This window comes from Kryptolebias marmoratus, linkage group LG3 (assembly GCF_001649575.2).
Source record: "Kryptolebias marmoratus isolate JLee-2015 linkage group LG3, ASM164957v2, whole genome shotgun sequence".
Taxonomy (NCBI): Eukaryota; Metazoa; Chordata; class Actinopteri; order Cyprinodontiformes; family Rivulidae; genus Kryptolebias; species Kryptolebias marmoratus.
Genome location: NC_051432.1, coordinates 5576637 through 5583456, shown reverse-complemented (window position 1 = coordinate 5583456; position 6820 = coordinate 5576637).

Here is a 6820-nt window from a genome sequence, read left to right as displayed (position 1 = left end):
GTATTATGATATTCCTGCTGGAAGTGCCCAGCGTCAAAAATGCTACAGCTAGCTGCTGCTGCCATTTGCTCTTGCAAGTAGTGATAGGATTTTACACTAGAAGCACTCAGAGAGCGCAAACCTCCACCAAGGCTACAGTGTGATTAAAAAACAGTGCAATCTGGATCATAATCTAGATCAGAACCAAAATGTAATCCTATGTTTTTTGTGACAACCCTCAACATTTCCTGAACATTTCCTCCAAATCTGTTCATCAGATTTGACCTGATCTTTGCTAACAGACAAACAAACAAACCAACGGACACAACCAGAAACAGAACCTCCTCGGTGGAGGTAATAAACAACTATGTAATGTAAATTTGGTGACAAGGTAAAGATTTACAAAGTAGCCTTCATATGAACTGCCAGGACTTTTTTTTAGATTAAGTTAGGGTTGCACAATATATGAAAATGTATTGTCATTGCAACATCAATGAGCACAATATCAACATTGAAAAGGACTGCTTGGACTGAATAAATCATAGTCGATTATATTTCAGGTAGCATGTGTTCATGTTCTGCATGTTTGGTCAATCCAGCAGAATCTCACTGGCCTCGATGCCCACAGCTGATCACAGTGATAGAAGAGAAAAGGAGGAAAATCTGGGTTTATAACTAATTATGTCGTCATCACAATATTAAACAATAATATCTCACATCGCAAGTTTTTCTAATATCATGCAGCCCTAGATCAAAGTTAATGCAATCTACAATTCTCTCGAACTACCTATTGGCTCTTTAGTTTGATCAGATTTAAACTATATTTGTCCAAATTGAGGTTGTTAAAACAGGTAAGATGATAACTGTTCATAATCTCTCCAGAGAACCCCACTTTAAAAGATCTAAATTATCCCTTTTTATATTCACGGCTGTTCTACTACTTAAAAAACATAACAAACAAACAACAAAAAACAAACAAGTCTACCATTGAAAAAGCATATTTTTTACTGATCACACCTTCTATAGATCATGATTTAATCACCAAACATCGGGTGAACAAATGTCAAAATTATTTCTGTTTTTTCCTGAAACTTTATAGAAGAGCTATGGTACAAACACAGGATGCTCCAATTTTTGAAATACATAAAATGTTTTATTTAAAATCCTTTTAAATTTTTGTGTAACTTAATTTCAGATTTTTTTTTTTGCTATGTACTAAAACAAAGACAACTTGAAATAATGTATTAAATTAGGGGAGAAAAGGCATTTTAAATTATAACTACTACATATTTTTCAGTCATGAGAAATATTTTTTACGGACACTTCCGTAGAATCAGACTAAAAAAAGTATGTTTTGAATAAAAGCTGGCTGACTGAAGGACTGCAGATAGTTTTATAAATGGTCTTCCTGTGTGGTGACTCAAACTGATAGACGATATCAAGTCATTAGGCACGATTTTGTGGTGTAATTATCTTGTAAATGGTATTTATTTGCATTAATAAAACCTGGCAGCACCTCTTAATGACTGTGCCCTTTGTTAAACAGCACAATAGATAGAGTCAGAGTGATGCACACAGTTGGACCTTTGTGAGCACAAACAGCATCCATAAACAGACTTGGAGGTTGTTGTTTTTTTAATCACACGAGTAAACAGTTGGACTCTTTTAAAATGTGTGTTTCTGCCTTATCTGTGAGCTTGTCCTGCAGGTTTTACCTTTCAGAAATGCAGAAACTTTTCCCGATGACCTTCCACCTCAGGACTGGGCCTCTGCTTCTTATCAGCGCTGTGTAGGAAGCCGTGACTAAAAATACACAACGAGGCGTGTTAGGTGTGTCTGTAGGATCCAGATGGAGACTGGTCATTTCCAGCGCTCCACTCCTTTTGTCCATATGAGTTTGTCCCTTCTTATCTTGTCTCTGTTTGCCTAATGAGACACAACAGTGAATGACTCACCCACATCATTAACGCTGCGCTCACTCTGGGTATGAACTGTTCGGTGTTACTGAGGAGCTTCAGCTGCACGAACTGTGGCTGTGTGTGAGACATTTAGAAAGAAGAGCTTCACAGTTAGTCTCATCAAGAGCATAGGCGGATATCCTGGGGAGGTCAGGGGGGTCTGGACGCCCCGCCCTACACACACACGGAAAAACCTAGATGGTCCTCCTCATTAAGTCATTTGAGGAAACTGCACTTTTAAGCAATATAATGTCAAAGACAGAAAACATCCACCTTGCATGTAGGAAAAACAATACATTTATGCCTTTTGGTGACTTATGTCCCCCCCTCCATCAGCCTAATTGTGGCTTGGTCCATTGTACCGCTAACACCTACTGAACACAGATCTGTTCTGGAGTGGATAAATAACTGGCTTCCAGTGAGTTGCAACTAGAACAATAGACTTTAGTAAAATACACTTTTTTTTTTTCAAAGATATATTTATGCCAATTGGAACAAAATTACAAAATTACACATATCACATTACTGGACAGAAAGAGAAAAAACAAACAAAAAATAATAATACTAATACAATAAACCAAAAACAAGAACAGACAAGAAATTAATAATACATAAAGAAATAAGTGAATACATAAGGAAAATAAACTAAAGCAAGAAGTCAGGGCATTTATCAGAAGAACTGGTTGCACTGTACTGATAATCGTTTTTTGCTTTAGAAAAGTGCTACCTGTCTATAAAGACACTGGTGGCTTACTACTAGACCAGAGGTAGGCAACCCTGGTCCTCAGGGCCACTATCCTGCATGTTTTCCTTGTTTCCCTGCTCCAACACACCTGATTCAGTGGTTAAATCACCTCTTCTTGTTCTGCAGAAGCCTGTTAATCAGCCACTGATTCAAATCAGGTGTGTTGGAGCAGAGAAACAAGTAAAACATGCAGGATAGTGACAGGACCAGGATTGCCTACCTCTGTACTAGACCAAGTGCGCATTCGTATCAACCTTAGACTGGGCAAGATGATTCAAGAATGGCTGCCAAATATTGAGAAATTTATTAACAGAGCCCATGACCTCATACTGCAAATTCTCCATACTTTAATAAAAGATACTTGATTCAGCTATAAATATGTGATTGTAAAAGTAATGTAGGCTGTTTAGTTTTTATAAATAACAATCTGAGAAATTTCACTCGGACGTCGCCATGTTGTTTCTGGTGACCTCACCTGGCGTCTTCGGTGCCGGCCCCATCCAGCTGATAGACTACAGTATCTTTCATTTTGCCTTTTTCAGTTTGAGTTTGAGCACACTGACAGAAAGAAGAATGTGGAAATCGCTCCAAATGCACTTGGAAATGAGAAGGGTCGGCTGGATGAAGAGGACAGAGTTGGCAGTGGGGCTGCTGTTTGTGCAGCAGCTGGTAATGCTAACTCAGAGAGAGCAGCATCTGTCAGAAGGTGTTCACGGTAACATCAGGATCAAACCTATTCTCATACAGATTAGACGAGTGTGTTGTTATTCAACAACAAATCAATATATAATATTAGACATAGATATTGTGCTAATATTATTATGACGGGCTAGTACTGAAGATGCCAGGTGCCATAAACATGAACAACTTTGCAACATTGGAGGAAAATACATTTTTCAAACTTAACAAAAGCCGTGAAAACTCGGTGGTCAGTGCCGAGGTCTTGAGGCTGCAGGTTCAAGCCCAGGTTGAGTCGGGAAAGGCATCCGGTGTAAAGCAATTGCCAAATATGTTGCGCAAGTTCACTCGCTGTGGCGTTCCCCAGCAAGGGAGCAACTGAAAAGAAAAACAACTTCTAAAAACTAAATCGGTCTGCAGTATTTTCCATGTTTTGTTCTTCTAATTGATAATAGACTATAGCAGTAATAAAGGTTCAATCTGTTCATTTAAACTTTGGCATCCTCCCTTTTAATAAAGCTCTTGAAAACATTTGTGTTTCTTTCTCTTTTTGTCACATACATGATCCATATATGACCTTAAAATCAATGGTGATCACCCTTAACCTAATAGGTGTCCAGTTGTGCAGTTTAATTTTCCTCCATTACATGGTCACATAGTTAGAGCACAATGTCATCTGTGACCTTGAGCTTTGACCCTGTCACCTTGAAATCAACGGTGATCACCCTTGACCCATGAGGTGTCCAGCTGTGGAGTTTAACATTCCTCTTATACAGCTGCAGAGTTAGAGCACGGGCCTTAGAACAGATCACCACCAAAATGTAATCACTTGTTCCTTGTACCATGTTTGATGTTTCCTGAAAATTTCATGAAAATCTGTTTATAAGTTTTTGAGTAATCTTGTGCACAGACACACAGACAGACAGATAACATAACCTCCTCGGTGGAGGTTATGATAATCTCATTCAAGTGTGCAAATGTGAATTTATTCACTGAATGCAGGTTAGAAAAACTCAACTGAACAAATGAAGCACCAAACCAAATGCAAGAAAAGTTTCGAGGCAATAAATAAATGGAATCCATAACATTAACAAAACAGACCTTCAACAATAAGATGCAAAGCTCTTAAACATTTATTTTACAAAATAACAAAAAAACATCTATTATTTGGAAACCAACACAGTTTTGTTGATCAAAACTCACAGAAATAATTGTCCAAAAAAAATCAAATTTTTGTTCATCTTTGGGATGGGTTTTATAGTTTGGCTAATATTTTTGACGCATGCTCATATAAAATGATGATGACGGGATAAATGTTTTAAAATAAAAGTTGAAGCGTCTCTCTGAACAAGCGAAGACATTTAATGAGCCTGAACGTTGTGATCTGCCTCTCTGAAAGCGCCTCAGCAGGTCTGGTGTCGTGGGAAACGTTGTCGAGTCATTGTTTTGTGAACAGGGATAAGATGTGCTGCGATCTGTGTGGAGGATCAGAGTGAAAGTGATACGAGCGAAGCCTCTCGGAGTCTGAGCTCTGATAAGCTGGAGCTGCTTGTTTTGGAAGCCGTGCAGCTTTTCCAGCAGAGACGCTCCTAATCTTTGCTGCTTTCAGGAACACCTCCATCTTACGGTGTATCAAGTCAATCAGACTTCTTTGAACAAGAAGCCCCTCAGGATGTCCTGGTGAGGTGATACTGTTGTTACGTCTCATCAGGATCTTCGGTGTCCTGTTTGGAAACCTGACAAAGGAGTATCGGCCCTCAGTGCCCCCAGCCCATCTCCTAATGCTGGTAGTTTCCAAGGACACTCCTCTTTGCTTACGGCCCGGTGGCGTGAGATGCAGCTCCACCTTGTTTTTACCACTTAGGCCAATGGGAGGCTGGCGAGCGTATGTAAATAATGAGGAGAGGAGAGGATGGGGATGACAGCCACCAGGCTGCAGGTGTCATTTATCACCTGAGTCTCTCTGGAACCTGCTTGTGGCCTCACGGGTGCTGCCGGTGTTGGAAAAATAAGCTTCTGTGGACTGTGACTGTAAATAACATAATCCTGACATCAGATGTTTAAACCTAAGCAGAATGAAACTGACTTTTCGCCTCAATGACACGTGATGGGTGGGAAGTCCTTTACACAGGAATGTCGAACCAGTCCTGACAGACAACATTCCAGTAATTCTCAAATAACACAACAATGGCACACAATGTCCCATAACAAGGCCTGTCTCTGACGATCTGAGCCAACACACACAAACACACACTCAAGGCCACAACGTGATTAATCAGGAGGGGATCTTGGTGTCAGTCTGAATTCTTATCTTCACAACTCAAGGTCCTGCACCTATTCAGTCTTCTTTCTTCGCTGTCGTTTGCCACAGAGATTCAAATTCAAATCTTTTCTGTATGAAAGAAATAGATTTTCCTTTTATGAGCTTGTTTGCCCCCCTGTGATGGACTCGCACAGTGACCTCTGACCTCGCACCAGCTCCCCGCGACTCGGAAAGAAAAGACAGGTAAAACTGATGGATGGATGTTTTACTGACACAAAACAATCCTTTCAGAGTTAAAGTGTTGAATTTTGTATATCGCCCGAACATAATTCAAATAAATTTAAATAACGCATTTCTGTTGCTCTGCAATTTCTCAATCTGCTTCAGTGTGTGGACGAATGGGTGAATGACTGAATGTAGTGAGAAGCGCTTTGGGGTCCTTAGACTAGATAAAGCGCTGTACAAGTGCAGGTCATTTACAATTTGCTTTGACTTAAAAAAAAGAGGGCTGGAAATTTACTTTTTAATCATATCAATTTGACAAAGCAATGTCTTTTGTTACACAAAACCTGAAAAGGGGTTTCTACCCATCAACCAAGCATGAATTTAAGCTTATTTTTGAAATCGTATTCCAGTCATTTTGAAGTGGGGATCTGCCAAGATGTTATCAAGAGTTACTATCTTACCTGTTGCAGATACAATGGCTCTTTGAGCGACCTCGGTCCGGATAAATAGTTTAATTTTGCTGGTTAGCAGAATGCTGCTGGTGGTATTTGTTAGCACCAATGACATTAGCAGCAGCAACAAGTAGCACTTCCTGTGCAGCCTTTTAATTAATTTTGTTCACTGATTTTTATATTGTTGTTTTCATTTCTGTTAAGCACTTTGTGATTTTATGTCTGTGAAAGGTGCTATATAAATAAAGTTTACCTACCTACTTACTTACTTACTTAGCCTGGGGCACTTCCTGCAGGAATATCATTTTATTGTTTCAGAAATAATCGTGTTGTGTCAAACTGATGGCAGTGTTAAGGTTTTTATAGGAGAACCATTACAGAAGGAAGCTGGAAGTGCTACAGCTAGCTGCTGCCATAATTTGCGAGTGCAAATAATTATATAACTCTGAGTAAATTACCACATAATGCAAAACTGACTGTGGTGTAAAGGTTTATAAATGAGCAGCGATCCACTTCAGCA